The following is a 14,537-nucleotide window of genomic DNA, read 5'->3' as shown; positions in this document are numbered from 1 at the left end:
CTGTAATAAAACACATGGTCAGCAGTAAATCCACATTTATGGTATTTCAGGATGGCTTTACATAATATAACTTAGCAACTCCTGAAAATTTACTTTTTAGATTAAATTCAGAAATATGCATACTCTTGGTGAGTTATAAGAAATACCTAATTTCGCATAATTCATTAATGATACGGGTTATATTGATAAATGATATGAAAAGGCGTGAATTTGGATTAAAAGTGGAATTACATTTTTTGTAAGCTACACAACTCTTTTTTTCCTTTAAAAACAACAAAATAGTGATGTTAGCAATACTGAATGTATCGTTAACATCACTATTTTGAACATAAGAAACTGCTGGATAATTTAATACAGTTTCAACGATCATGGTGAAAAAGGAGAAGAGATTAGGATAAAGCCCTTTAACATCATAGCTGTCTTATACCCCTTTATAAAGGATCAAAAGCCAGCTCATTTTCATTCACTAGCATAAATTGGCGCACTTAGTGGGGAATAAAGAATAAAACTCCGAGGACTGTACTTTGGGAAAATGAATGGGAGATGAAACGATATGAACATGCTTGAGCTACTGTACCGAAGATGCAAGGATGGAGAAAAGCTAAGAAAAAAAAGAAAAAAATTGAAGTGGTTGGCAAAATAACTGATACAAATCAATGAAATTTACTACGGCAGTACATTGCATTATGATTCAAGAGTGGTGCATAAATTGCTGTGCTGAAACATGAAATTATCTAACCCTTATCTGAAAATTAATAGCCAGCAGAAGAAGTTTTAGTCCTTAATAAGACCAAACAATGCCAACACCAGTTCTCTTGCTGTCAATGGGAGTGTCAAGAGTTCTTCCTCCTTTAAGATGATAGTGAAGCACGAAGTTCCAGGAGGACAGTCAATAACTCACAGGGTTGACTACTTGAAATATGCTTCATCCGATTGGGTGTTAGGGGAAAGCACTGTTTCCTGTCATACGGAAATAGAGATCTACTGCATCTTTAAAAAGGTTTACATAGCAGTAAAGTATTTCATCCCTACAGCACATAGTTCCTTCATTAAAGTTGTACATTGCTGTATATCTTGGACATTAGGTGTCTAGTTTGATGATCCGACCATTTCCTTCGTGATAGTGCTCTTCTCCTTATGTTTATGCAATGATTTTGAATTATCCCCCTCACTTCTGTCAATGGGAGTGTTTATTCATGTTTTTATATTTTTTAGTTACTGAGAATATCTTCATTATACATGTCCACACATTCGCAGAGTAGAATAAAGATTCGTTATATATTGCACAAAAATAGCAAACCGCAAATAAATAGAATTCGTACTTAAAAAGGATGAAGCAGAAGGTAGAAATGTGAAAATAACAAACTAGAAGTATGTTAGAGCAATGACATTTTTTCACACAAGAACACTTTTTTTTCCCGAGAGAAATAAAGTGCAAGTCTACATTTCTTTTTAATCACGATTCCAGGGGAAATATAAATGTATGAGAAGTCTGCAATTGAAAAGATACGAGTTTTTCGAGCGACGCAAACCATTTTATGAAGGAGAAGAAAAAGTCTATGAAGATTCTCGATAAGGCCATCCGATGACAGCAAAAAACTGATGAAAATGTTGAAAAATTGCGGAACTTCATACGATCAAAGAATTGCTATCAGAAGATGACAACCGAAGATGGATAACGACAGTTTAATTTTGACCATCAGTCTTAAAATGGCAGTTTTTGCGAAAACGGTGCAAGAAAATTTGACTCATTACCAAAGGCTAGCTTAATTTCACGGACAAACAAACATGGATATTTCATTATAATTTAGAGAAAAAATAGAAAACAATGGAGGACAAAGCTTTCTCCAGATTAGTCAAGAATGCAAATATCAAAATTGAAGTTTATGCCCGCAGCTTTTTTTTTTTTTTTTTTTTGACAAAAAAGGTAAAGTCCATTCAGGAGACATTCTTCAAGAAGAACTCCAAGTTCTGAAGCGCTTGTGGGAAAAGTATTGGGCAAGAAGCGATGACTGTGGATGCTGCATCACGAAAACGCTCCAGATCACACTACATTACCAGTGAGACAATTTCTGAAATTACTGGAAAACGAATTCCTCAGACAGAAGAGCCTTCTGTTCTCTTGGGTTGCTCCAGCTAATTTCTTTCCATTTCTAAGTATCAAACTTTGTTGGAAGAATCATATTGTATCTGTAGAGGAAGCCTAAGAGCATATCGAGGTCATTATAATCGGCATCATTAAGCAAGTCACAGAAATGTTCCAGTAGTGGCAGAATATGATCAATTCGTGCAGGGCTGCCCAAAAACCTTTGAAGCGGATTAAATAATTCACCGGTGTTCTAATGTTAACTGACTTTCGAAATAATTTCTTTCTTGACACTCCTCATACATTGTAATTGTAATAAAAATTTTAAAGGTATTAGCTTTATTTACTGTAATATATATAATCAATCTTGGAAGGGAGGCATTAATAGCCATATTTTTTTTTTTGTGCGAATTTTTTCTCTTTTGTCCTTTTCACTGTTAATTTCCTTTTTTTTAAATTTGCATTTTTCCCTTCTAACTCTACCTTCAATTTCTGCCTTTTTCATTTTACCACATCTATTTATAACCTCTAGGTCATCCACATAATTCCAGTTCAATTTCGCAATCGACCTATTTTTCCCTTTCTGATCTTAATCTCGTTTGCATTGCCGTATAGTCCCATCTCCCATTTCGTTCTGGTTTAGGAAACTTAAGATCCAATGCCAGAAGTTTGATTTATGACATAGCACACGATACGAGTTTATTAATCTATATACTGAATCATGGTGATAGGTCCTAACGACTGAAAAATATAAATAAAAAGAAACAAATGAGGGATTAGAATTCGCCGAAGCTATATTAAAATTCTGTTAACTCATCGATTTTTTTTCAATTCTGAAATCGGCATCTGTCCTTTGGCTAGCGTGTATATTGACAATGAAGTAATAAATTCAAATAAATTTAACGGAATCCTTATTGTGTTGAGGTCTTATCTTTCACCTCTAATTATGTTTTGAACTTTCGGGACAATTATGTTTCAAGGAAGATTGTAGAAATGTCCTTCTTCTAGACAGATGTGCCAAAGGCCTGTCACGCACTCGAACTAAAACTGAAAGATGAAAGAAAGGGAAGAAGGGGAGGGCAAATGAGCGATCCGGGAATATTTTATTTCCTTTATCTCTTGTTCGACCCAAACTCGAAGGCACTTTCGGCAGTTTTAATAACACCACTAAATAATTCGATGTCAGAGATATGTGGAATGTCCATACATCTTCAACGGACTGAATGGAGGATATTAAGAACATTTCCTCACAGCTTCCTTAGAGATTATTGATTTTCCTTTTCTATTCATATACGATGAAGAAGCGAATGGTTGGCATGCCATACTCACTTATCACGAGATAAATTGTGCGACAATAAAGAATAGGAGCACTAATTATTTATGTTTATTGCATTTCATCGCTGAGGCTACCAACAAAGAGATAGTGGAGGAAAATGAGTAAAGCAATATTTAAATGCTTTTTGTCGGTTCTCATTGTTCAATTCCTGGAAATGGGTCTTCAATAATTTTAGTTTATGATACGAGAAGCTATTAGCACCGAAACAGATATTTATTGATAAATTTTACATTAGGTCTTTCTCAGGTTAAATACAACCGGCTCTTGAATTCATTCCGTGAAAAAAAAAATTTAAATCCTTGGCATATTATTAAATTTTTTATGCAAAACTCAAGAAGAAATATCAGGCAGTAGGCCAGGTTTTCTCCGTCAGTTTTTCCGGGTTTTACATTCAGTAACATACAAATTAGCCCGTGAACAAAGAGGTGGCTCTGTGTTTTCCACGACAAACCGTACGAACTGGTTGAATATGGCCTGGGTAACCGATGCATCAAACATTTCCAAAAATATGAACAAGAACGAATATTATTCATTTGCTTTGTTTTAGTATATGCTCCGTCCACATCATTTGAGAAAGGGATGAATATTATTCGGTCTCGAGCGAGAGTTACATGCTATTTTACCCCCAGCAAACAGACAATGGAATATACACAATTAACAAAACATGCTGACACCTCATGGCCTTAGGTAACTTTGCATAAAATCAACAAGAATAACATTAAAGTATTGTCGAGTACACTGACATCTTATGGCGAACTAAGGCCGTAAGATGTCAATGTCCTGCGTCTGCAAGTTGCATATGCGCTCCATTTTCCTCTTTGCTGGATGAAACCCAAGTTGAGGAGAAATAAAACTGTTCGAACTTTGCTCAGGACAGACTGATTCATTCCCAGTGCAAAAACATCCCTCCATCCTAGACGGGATTTCAGGGCTTTAAGCATTAAATATTATATCAGTGATTTATTTTCAACATTCAACTCTAAGAATATAAACAGATAACCCTAAACTAGAATTAAAGTTAATTCCCTTCAAAGGCTATCGAAAACGGCTGATGGGTCCCTAAAGGAGTACAAGCCTTTTAATTCTAGATAATAACGTTACTTTACCATGTGAAGTATTTAGTTAGTTTAATGGAAACAGAGGGGCAATTATTGCAATAGACCCGGTCTCAATAACTAAATAAATTGGATATGTTTGAGATTTCTATGTTTAAATCTGTCTTCGTGCATAGATTTGATTGATTTATTTGTTTATTCACTTACTTTTTTTTATAATATATTCTGCAATATATTTAGTTCTGTAATATATAATACAAAGAGAAGTTAACTATTTGTAAAGACATCCAAAGATACAAATTTAAGTATTCTGAACTCTAAAGACCTTGCAGTTCATAGAATCGACGGTATACTAGTTGGTTGGGTGGCATATTAGAGTGTGTGGCAAAAGCAGTTCTCTTTAAGAGATGGCAGGTGCACAGAAGAATGGTCCCCAACTGTATTCAAAAATAAATTCTGAACCGGACCTGAAACATCCCTATGGACCAATAATGCCCAAACATCTCATTTATACAGAGAGGTAACTCGTGATTTTATTTTGAAACAAAATTAATATAAAATAAAAAACTGAATAGCCATAAATCCGATTTTTAATAAAATGCAAGTTAGTTCGAAAATAAAAGACCCAAATATAAAAGTCCATGAAATTCCATCCATTGGAGGTTGCATGCTGACGGACGGCAACAGTGAAAACAATATGCACTGCAACCATTTGTGAACGCTCCTAAAAAGTTAACTCAAAGGAAATATCAATCGATCCAGACAGTTTGACTTTCACATAATATTACGAAACATTTCGTCATTCTAATCTGATTGTACCTTGGAGAAAAAGGGACGTTTTAGAGCTCTCCTACTAAGGAACTGTAAAATTACTGTTATTAGTTTTGCTGGAGCAGTGTACTATATCTGTGCAAGTGTGTGTGCTCAAGCGCTCGATTTTTTTTATTCATATGTCGTGAAAAGTAGTCAGCCTCCACCTGAGATCAGCTAACTACAGTTCCAACTGAAGAGATTTTTAATGAAGTCCTCCGTCACTACGAACCGGCAACGATGTCAACTGTGTCAAAATCGACCAACGAGCTCAACACTACCAGCTGACTCCAATCTTTGCTGGTAGTGTTTTGATAGGGGTGCTTTGCTACATTATAAAGCATTACAAATTAATAATCTGTCGAATTAATACGTTTAATTTCGAAATTTAAGTAAACCTGAAAAAAAGAATGGCTACATTCCCAATTTTATTGTGTTACGATGAACATAATAATAAAATATTTTATGGGCAACGACTGTAACCACTGTATTTGCCACATGAGCTGGACGAAGAGAAAATGTCAATGTCAGGTAGCTGCCAGAGCAAATAAAGTTAAAATAGAAGCTAATAATTACAAGCTGTTGTTCCAGTGTGGTAGGATGTTTCGAAGCGCTTTAATCTGCCCTTCAAAAAAAAATATATCACTGAGAGTTTATTAGAGAATTAGCCTTAAGGAATTCATATGAGTATCAATACCGTCATAATCCCAGACGTTTACGAAGATTCTGTCTTTGTTCGGCAGCTATAGCCGAGCATTCAGAGGGTTAATGGGACCACAAGCTATTTGTTATACGCAAACAAGCTAAACCAATCAAACAAGGTAAAGAACATCAAGTAAAATGGTATTATAATAACAGATTCGAGCATTGATAAATCCAGAAAGCGCAAAGAAATAAACATGCAAATATGCAGAATGCTCCAAGAGGTTATTCAGGAAGCTATAGGAGAAAAGTTTCAAGGTAGGTCTAATAATACACCTACAACGTTTATTATATTCGATGTAGGATATAACTGTGTCCAGGGACATTATAACGAGATACACAAGCATCAACGTTGTGCTGGTCGAAGTTATTCTACCACAGCGAACTTGGTTTTATCCTTTGGAATTCTCGCACCTTTGAAAACGCCAACTGCATTTTATTATTCTGCAGAATTTTTACAAAAGGAGTTTTCACTATTATCAGTTTCTTTACAATCATCAGAAAGCGTCAAAGAAAAAAGGAAGAAGCATGGGAAGGAACAGATAAAAGATTTAGTTTTCCATTATATAACTACCTTGTCAGCAAAGGCAGATTAAACTGCGTGCGCGATATTGATCACCCATAAAACTTAGCCACGAGCCATGCTTTTAACCACTTTAACCGAGAAAATTTTCGATGTAACAAAGCCTCCAGAAATGTTGTTAAATTTGGCTGATGTGCCACTGTGTGAATCGTTACGATAAAAAAGTTTTTAAATTCACTTTCAGTTTTGAGGATAGAACTGACGTCCAACTTTTCGAGACTTTCAAGTTTCCATTAGAAAAAAACAGAGTAAAAGATGATGGAATCAAGAAATGCACCATCTTGGGTTTGAGGATAACCTCAGCAGTAGACAACGGGTGATACGATTTTGTCCTCAAAATCTCTCTTATCTCAATTGGTGCGATATGTGTATTTTTATTAAAGCGGAATAATGTAATAGCTTCTTATGACATGTTAATAATTACCAAAAAGATCGATTATCTTTAATTAATAATGAATAATTACAAAAAGCTTTACCGCCCATAAAATGAATATTATTTTAAGATGAAATAAACCATTAATGAAAAGAATATTACATTCATTAATTTTCTCCGTTAACGATGAAGATATTTAAATAATAGATAAATATTTTTAAATTTGTTTTATTTGTTTTATAATTTACTTCCTTTATTAAAATGATGGGAAGCTACGTCAGATTTCTGGTATTATTTATTTATTTTAGTCTAAGAGTAGGAGGAGGAAGAAAAGGAGGGGACAGTATGATAGTCTGGACCTGTTTTTCCATGGTCTTACCTATGACCACTGATACTTTGGACAAAACATGAAGGTTAAGGTCCATCTAGACGTCCTGGCAGCACGCCGGGGAAGGCCCATATCTGCATCAGCAGGACAATGCTCCATGTCATGCTGCTCGCGTTGTGGCAGAATGGTGGGTAGATATGAGCGTCGAAAAGTGGGACCGGCCAGCCTAGAGCTCCGAATTTAATCCTATAGAGAACCTTTGGGATGAATTGGATCGTCGGGTGATGAGAGACCGCTCAAAAAACAAAGCAGAGTTGAAGTGGTCGCCGCTTTGAAGGCCGAATGGCGGAAATTTACAAAAACCTGTGAAGGGTATTCCACGGAGACTAGAGGCTGCAATGAATGTTAAGATTTCAACACACATTATTCGATTTCTTTTAAATAAAGGTTACGGATATGCAAGTGTCGGGATGGCAGGGCAGTGTAAACGGCTGAATCCGCAATCCGTGAATCCACAACGTAGTTAATGATATTGTAAATCCATTCTTTTTTTTTTTTTTTTTTTTTTTTTGTCCTTAGGAAAATAGCAGGCATGTAATATACTGTATGGGCTTGTCAGTAATGCAATATCCAAATAAAATTTCTGTATATACATGTTTCACAGCTAATTCTGCCAAAAAGCGTATTTCAAATTTTCAGTAACAAATATGGAAGTTTTGGTAACTTCATATTTAATATGCAGTTTCGATTCGCTAATAATAATGAACTGTCTTGTTGTAAGGCAGATTCACATTTAGTTTGCAAATTATTTCCGAAAATTGCTTTAGCACAAGTTACTAAATGAAAAATTGCTATTTTCAGTTGTTATTTAAATGGGCAATGCAGTAACGAATACTGCAGTGCACATTTATCACGAGTAAATGAATATAACAACATATTAGGGAGGAAATATTTTTTGTATGATAATTGGTAATATTCCTGTAGATCATTTCATTCCCATTTACATTCCTACACGACTAGAAATTTTTGCAGAATGATGTTCTAGACACGGCTCTTCAGAATGTAATGTTACAATTTAGGATTATCTCATGAAATTTCAATTAGCTTTATAGAACTGCTGCGTGCCAGTCATCTATAAATAAAACAGCATTTCCGGGCTACTTTCAGTATACAAGCAGTAGCACTGAGAGGGTGAAGTTGTTGTTGTTGGGTTTTTTTTTTTTTTGGGGCCTCCTGGGCCATATTGTTCCTTTTCATTATTAACTTATGACTGAGTCATTAATATAATGGTTATCAGAGGGCGATTATATTTATTTATGCTTTTCCAGTATCTAAAAAGTGTTTCAAAATTTGCATTATTGCCAAATACGTGTAGTAAAGTTAAAAGGTTCATGCAGATTGGACAGTGAATAAAAACTGGATTGCCGGTTACTTGAGTATTTAGGGCATTCAATTAGAATATGTTTGATTGTTAGCTGGATCTGACAGAAGGGACATTGAGGTGGGGTTTCTCCCATAAGCAAGAACACGTGTTATATAAGGGTGACCAATACGGAGTCTTGCCAAAATTACTTCTTCTCGTCTGCTTTTCCTGAAACTAGAAGTCCACAACTGCGGTTCTTTTTTAAGCTGAAATAATTTATTATTCGCTTGTGTTTTCCACAGATCAGTCCGTTGAAGCCTGCACGCTGTTTTAACAGTGGATTTATAATCAGTGTATGGGACTTTCAGATGGTACAGGGTGAAGTAATTATTACACTGAACTGATAACGGCGTCTGATGGTTTTTGATATACGAGGAATTCTCGTAGGAAATTGGTGGTGAAAAATGCGCCTTTTTCTGTGTCTTGTCGTGGTATCGCTACCTGTCATTAGTTTGGGGAGATTGCAATCCTACGGAGACTAGGGTAACTCTCAAATGTATATTTCTCATCACAGGCACACTGAGTAAGATTTCATTGTGTTATTTTTCTGGGTTTATCAGCTCACATATTATTAATATCAATTTATTTCCGAAGAAATGTCCTTTTACAGCTATGCAGCTAGAGGACATGAGTTATATACAGAGAAAAAACATAAAATACAGACATATGCATTGCATACAGAGCCAGATACAATATACGGCCTTAAACAGCCACTGGTGAAGATACAAAAACATGAAGTTAAAACAAATACAAAAACATAAAGTTACAACAAGTACAAAAACATAAAGTTACAACAAGTACAAAAACATAAAGTTACAACAAGTACAAAAACATAAAGTTACAACAAATAAAAGTGCATCCGGATACATCGAAGCGTGGATATTGCGGTATCACAGAGAGGCCACCTAGAGCATGACTAAGGCATACATGTCTGCAAGAATGGAAGATCTGTAGGTTCTGTCCTTGCAAAGTTTCTCAGCGTCTATGGCTAATCTGTTAAATATTTGGAAGGAGTTGTGTGGAAACATGTTGTCCAAGGAGGACATGCTACGCAGCTTCGATCTGTATGGGGAGGTGTTGGACTGGCATCTTCTCCTGTCGGACGGTCTGGCGATGATATCCCAAATATCGGGTGACCTCAGTTTTCCGGATAGAAGCTGAGAGAGGGTAAGAAGGTTCCTAGAGATGATGTGATACCTCCAAGGAAGCGTATTAAGATTGGTGACCAGAACAGATTTTGAGATTGTAGGTGTTAGCCCGGCAACCCTATTTAGCCATTTCAAGATCCAGAATTCCAGGGAGAGGAACCTGGCTTGGTATGATGAGGGTGCTGAGGACCATATAGTCGAGGCATATAATGGAATTGGGAAAATACAACGAAGAATGTATTTGATGATAAGGTCCGGGTTATGGAAGTTGGAGATCTCTTGTTTTACTGCCCATAAAGCCGAATATGTTTTCGTTCGAGTGGCATTAAAGTGAGGCAAGAAGGTGAGGTCTTTGTCCCAGATGATACCCAAATCTTTATGTTGGGTGACTTTTTTAACTGGAGAATTCGCAATAATGATGTCCACATCGTTGGTATTTTTCTTCTTGGTGATAGAGAGTTGTGCAGTTTTCTCTTTATTAATGGAGAGCCCAATCGCATGAAGGTAGTTTTCCAGTTCATGTAGCTGTCGGTTGGAGCTCACAGTAATAGACTGGAGAGACTGGGGGCATTTTGTGATGACGAAGAACTTAATATCATCTGCGTAGGTGGTAAAATTAGTACGGTTTGATAGGAAGGGTTCTAAAGATGCGGCGAAGAGGGCGGCAGAGAGAACGCCCCCTTGGGGGAGCCCTCTGGAGCAGAGAATGTGGTGATTAAGGTTTTGATTTCTGATCCATAGGATCCTGGACTGAAGGAGTTTCCTAAGGAGAACTAAGATGTTGCCAGAGATTTTGAAATAGTTGCATAGTATGGTACATAATGCATGGGTGGACAGATTGTCAAAGGCCGCCTTAATGTCGAGAAACACAATATCCAGTTGCTCTTTGTTGCTTAAGGTACTTTCAATTCTGAACAGTGTGTCCAAGAGGTTGGTGATCGTGGAACGTCCAGGTAGTACACTATGGAGGTATGGAGGTTTGTGGCCGAACATGTGATGGATGAGAGCAGGAAGTATGGCTTTTTCCAAGATTTTGAGAAAAGTGCATCCTACAGAAATTGGTCTGTAGTCATTAGGCAATTTTGGGTTAGACTTTTTTGGAACTGGAGAAACATAATATGTGTTCCAGATAGCAGGGTAAACTCCTGTTACGAGGACGGAATTGAATGCATCAAGCAAGAGATCAATGATATATACACTGCACAGTTTAACCATGAAAATAGGGAATCCATCCGGGCCAGTGGTAGACTTGTTGGGAAGACTGTTGATGACCTCAGTAAGGCGTTCCTTTGTGATGGCTATTTTATCCAGTGATGTCTGGTTAGCTGGTGAATTAACCCGAATAAAGGGGTTTGGGGCAGATAGGGGCTTAGTTGCGAGCGAGTTAGCCCATGCAAGGAAGGTGTCAGTGGACATGGGGGACTGTTGATTCTTGTTGGTGAAGATTCTTTTCCCAAGTTTCATTCTGTGTGCAATCCAGTCATTCTGCGCCTTCCTCCGAATGCGTAGGAAGCGTGCCCGATGTTTTTTATAGAGTTGGTAGTCGGCTAGATCCCGTGTTTTTTGCCATTTCCTGTATAGTTTCTGTTTCATGATGAAGGCGAGTTTTGCGTCACTGGTAAACCAGTTCTTGGTCCTGGGAGACAGGCGTACAGATTTGGAGGCCCCTTCACAGGCGATGTCTTTTAACAAGTTTGCTAAATTGGTAAGCGTTTGATCAGGATGGCTAGCAGCAATTTTTTTCCAGTCTGTAGCTTTTAGTCTTTGTAGGATGATTTGAGGTTGCATATATTTTAATGAGAAGATCTTGAGTTGGGATTCTTTATGGTCATGTTGTTCAAGTTGTTGGGGAGAACATAGACATTCACTATCAAAGGAAATTGGGAGGTGATCTGATGCAAACTTAAAAATCGGCGTTGTGAGAGTAAGATGGTCAAGGTTATGAAAGAAGAGGTCTAGGTTTTGATGTCGTCTTGTAGGTTGCGTATGGGTTAGTCTAAGGCCTAGAGATGAGAAGGAGCGTACGACGTCCTTCAAAGCAGCTTCGTGTCTTGGGGAGGGCATGTTGAAATCTCCTAAAACAAAGGTGAGCATGTGAGGCTTGAGGTTGGTTATAATCCAGGTAGTTAGCTCATCCCTTGTGTCGGGATTATGGTCAGGAGGTAAATATACCGCTACAACTTGAGTTCTCACTTCTTTAACTGTAAAAATTGCAGAAATGGCTTCAAATGCAGGGGAGTCGCTGAGTTGTGCACACACAAGGTGATGGATGTCTTTGTAAATGATGGAGACGCCACCTCCACGTTTGTGGTCCCTGCCGTTGCAAACATTTTTGTAATGGTGAGGAGTGGCCAAGTGGGTGAGTTGTCTTCCATGGTTAAGCCAAGTTTCCTGGATACAGATGAAATCATATTCGTCGAGCAGGAGGAGAGATTGCAGAGGGGCCAATTTGTTAACAATGCTGCGCACATTTTGCGAGAAGACCCTGATTGTGTGGCATGGATGGAGGTTTTTTGGAATAGATGATTGCTATTGTAGAGGACGAGTAAGCAGGGATTGCTGAGGGCATGGCCTTTTTTCGTCAGAGAAAGGTCTGATAAGTATACCTGGAGGCCAGAAGTCGGGATCCAGAACTTTTTCGTAGGCAGAGGGTGAACATCTTACTAGAAATGAGGCGTAGCCAGTTTGCCTAGTTTTAAGCTGTTTTACTTCGATGCGGACATTGTGTTCCACAAGAAACATTCTCTTTATGGAATCGGGGCTTGTTGAGGGTCCAAACCGGGAGACAAATATCTTGGTTCTGGGCAAAGCGACAGAGATGTCATATTTCTCTGGGAGCGTCTGTTTACTAGGGTGAGTCTTTGATAATCGCTTGTTGACTAATGTTGTTGGAATTCTTTGGTTGCCTTCTAGTGGGGGAGAAAATGGGGCGGGGCTCTTGCTTCTCGAAACACATCTCTGGTCAGCGATTCTCGGTTCAGTAGCTTGGTCATGTCTGTCGTGTGGTACAATATGATCATTTCTTTCGTGAAACAGAGTCAACTTATTAGTGTGGTTCACTACACCGGTGGTTTTGTTTACTTCCTGTGGACGTTTGTCGCTTTTCTTCTTCTGATCCCGATTCTCAAGTGATTTAAGGAACTTGCAGTAATCTGATTTGATTAGAAGAGTTTCAAGGGCGCTTTCATTTTCTTTAGCCACCCTAAAGGGATTCTTATTGTGCATCTTTTCTTTTTGTGTAAGCAGTTCGGCAGACTCAAGCGGTGTTGTTTGCGTGGCTGCATCCCGTTTTGTGACAATGCAGCGGTCATTAGTGCAGAGACACCGTTCAGCACTTATTTCCTGAAGGGTACGAGCGATTGTCCCGAGGACTTCACACAATTTTGTAGATGCTTCCTCGATTGCTATTGTTTTTCTTTTCCAATCATCCTCCTGCACCTTCAAAATCTGTCCCGCGAATTCTTTTTCTTTCTTTGCTACATGAGTTTTTAGCAGTGTTATTTCTTTCCGTATCGTCATTAAGCTGGGTAGTTTGGGTGTGGCTGACGTTCTGCTGTTCGCTGTCGGTGCTGCTTTAATATTTTTCGTTTGACTACTACAATCCAAGTTGTTTTCTTTCAGAAGTTGGGGGGTTATTGCAATCTTGCGTTTTGATTTGGTTTCGCTGCGGACAGATTTGAGTTTGCGACTCATTCTCGTGTGTTTCATACGATTGATTGTGCATTCCGAGACTTCGCTCTTGCGGGGAGATGCCCTTGAAAAATCGTGGCTATCGGAAGATTTGTTTTCTTGGGCGGCGTTACCCTTACTTTCGGGTATGTCGCGGTGGTTGCATTGTCATACAAATCGTCTCGCCCATACACTTCTATAACCAAATACCGATATGGATATTAATATAAGAAAGCTCTGTTGCCGTTAAAATAACAATTTGTATTTGGATTTTTGTAGATCGCAATGCAGATATTTTAAATATTCGGAGTAGTGAAGGGCCATTGGTAGAGTGACGGCAAGAGAGTTCCAAGCTAAGGAGACTAGACCTTAAAATAAGGAAAAAATAACAATTAAAGGGATGTGGCAACAAGATTAGGAAACAGAATGAGTATCTCGAAGATGTGTTTAAGATAGTTACATCTCAGGATGATCGCTATCTGCCATTAATAGAAAGGGACGCAAAAATAGTCGCTCGAGCTCTCGAGTTCTCAGCAGTTCTAGGAACCAGAGTTATGTGCGGTCACTCATGGTTTTGTTTCTCCTTCCTTTTACCCCAACAGAAAACCTTATAACTTGGTTCAGACAACACAGTCACCGGAGCCAAGACTGTTGGACTTTTGATTCATTGTAAATGATTTAAAATTAAGTTTTGATGCCGATTCTCGACATATTCTCTAGATAAGAAAATGTAAAACATGATCCTATTCCCTTCAACATCAGAGAAAAAGAACGCTCTAAATAAATATATATCAATTTATTTCTTGGCCAGAAAATTACACAACCATTAGCTAGTGAAAAATTAGCCTGAATGACCGAGGCCAAGTAATGGTGGTAATGGGAGATAATATGAGGAACGGCTGGATCGATCGTCGAATCTATGTGAGAAGCACTTGATTGCTCAAAAAAATAAGGAGATCTTAGAGCATTGTATCAGAAATTTTAAAAAGGTACCACAGTATTTCATTTCTATTTCTGACTTCAT

Source organism: Mastigoproctus giganteus, chromosome 2 (assembly GCF_048544385.1).
Source record: "Mastigoproctus giganteus isolate SK-2022 chromosome 2, ASM4854438v1, whole genome shotgun sequence".
NCBI classification, from domain to species: Eukaryota; Metazoa; Arthropoda; class Arachnida; order Uropygi; family Thelyphonidae; genus Mastigoproctus; species Mastigoproctus giganteus.
The sequence above is the reverse complement of the archived record's forward strand: the minus strand, read 5'-3'. Positions refer to the sequence as shown.